We start from the raw sequence: 1443 nt of genomic DNA on the forward strand, positions 1-1443 counted from the left end.
TATGGAACTGGTCAACTAATGTGGAACATAAAGAGAGAGTGTGAAAAAGAAAAGTTAGTGCAGAAATTAGAGCTGAAAGGTGCCTAGTCAAATTACACATCATTGACTCTTTATTTAGAAAACTAACATCTCTAAATTCAACACCACCAAAGGATTTATGCTTCATATTAGTAGGTGAGTAGGTATTTTTTGTCTTGCTCATTTTTCATGTATTACATTAGATTTTAGAAAACAGTGAGGAATTAAAGCAATGAGCTAATGGATTCATCAAGTGTAAACTGCAGTAAAAGATTCATCCTACAGTAAGTTACATTGACTGATCATTTACCTTGATATTCCTGAGTAATACTGCCTGTGATTTTGATGTTTGTGTTCCTAGTCAAAGGATATGTACTAGAAAACCTAGTGCTTTGAGCCTTGAATTGATCAGATTTTTTGGATCTGTTGATATAGTTATATATTTTTTTTTTCTCCAGCCGTCTGGAGTTTTTTTTTTGTTTTTTCTGTCCCCCCTGGCCATTGGAACTTACTCTTATTCTATGTTAATTAATGTTGACTTATTTTGTTTTCTTATTGTGTCTTTTATTTTTCTATTCTTTATTATGTAAAGCACTTTGAGCTACTGTTTGTATGAAAATGTGCTATATAAATAAATGTTGTTGTTTTTGTTGATATAGTAAGAATGACCATCCACCCACACACACACACTCTGAAGTGTAGTTTTTTTTATAGTTTCTTTTCTGACATGTTTTATTAGTTTCTTTCTCTAACTGTTTCGTACTTCTGATCTTTGCTACAGACCATTCTGTAAGACTAGCCTCACAGGGCTGTGATGGCTAAATGCCTTGGTCAATCCTGATGCTCATAACATCCTTACTAATCTGCCTCACACAGGTTTGGTAAACCCTTTCCAAAGTTGAAAACACACTGTGGTGTTTAGGAGGTCCCTTTAGCTAAACACTGAAATCTTACTCAGCTACGATGTAATATACATTTGATACAGAGAATGTTATCAATTAAGATATGTATATACAGTATGTTAAGAAGATAAATTGCTTAATACACAAACATGTAGTCTGTAAACAAAAAACTACGCCAATATCACACAGGAAAGACACTTTCTAAAACATATACTACATATAACTGTCCTCTCCCAATCCACTGAATACCAAATCTTTTTTAATTGCTTGCCAATTTCTCATTGGTTGTCATGCATTCCTGCTGACTGCTGGGAATATAAAATCCTCTTGGTACCACTGCCACATGCTCATATTCCAATAATGGACTCATTTACTTAACAACAATACAGCAGCACTGCTCTCTAAGAGTCTACTGACATTGAGGATTTCACAATTACAGGTCAAAGAGAACACCTCTAAAACTGATGATACAAGCTAGGAACAAGAAGCAGCTGCCTTACAAAAATCCCAACCTAAATACTGT

This window comes from Polypterus senegalus, chromosome 2, assembly GCF_016835505.1.
Source record: "Polypterus senegalus isolate Bchr_013 chromosome 2, ASM1683550v1, whole genome shotgun sequence".
NCBI lineage: Eukaryota > Metazoa > Chordata > Cladistia > Polypteriformes > Polypteridae > Polypterus > Polypterus senegalus.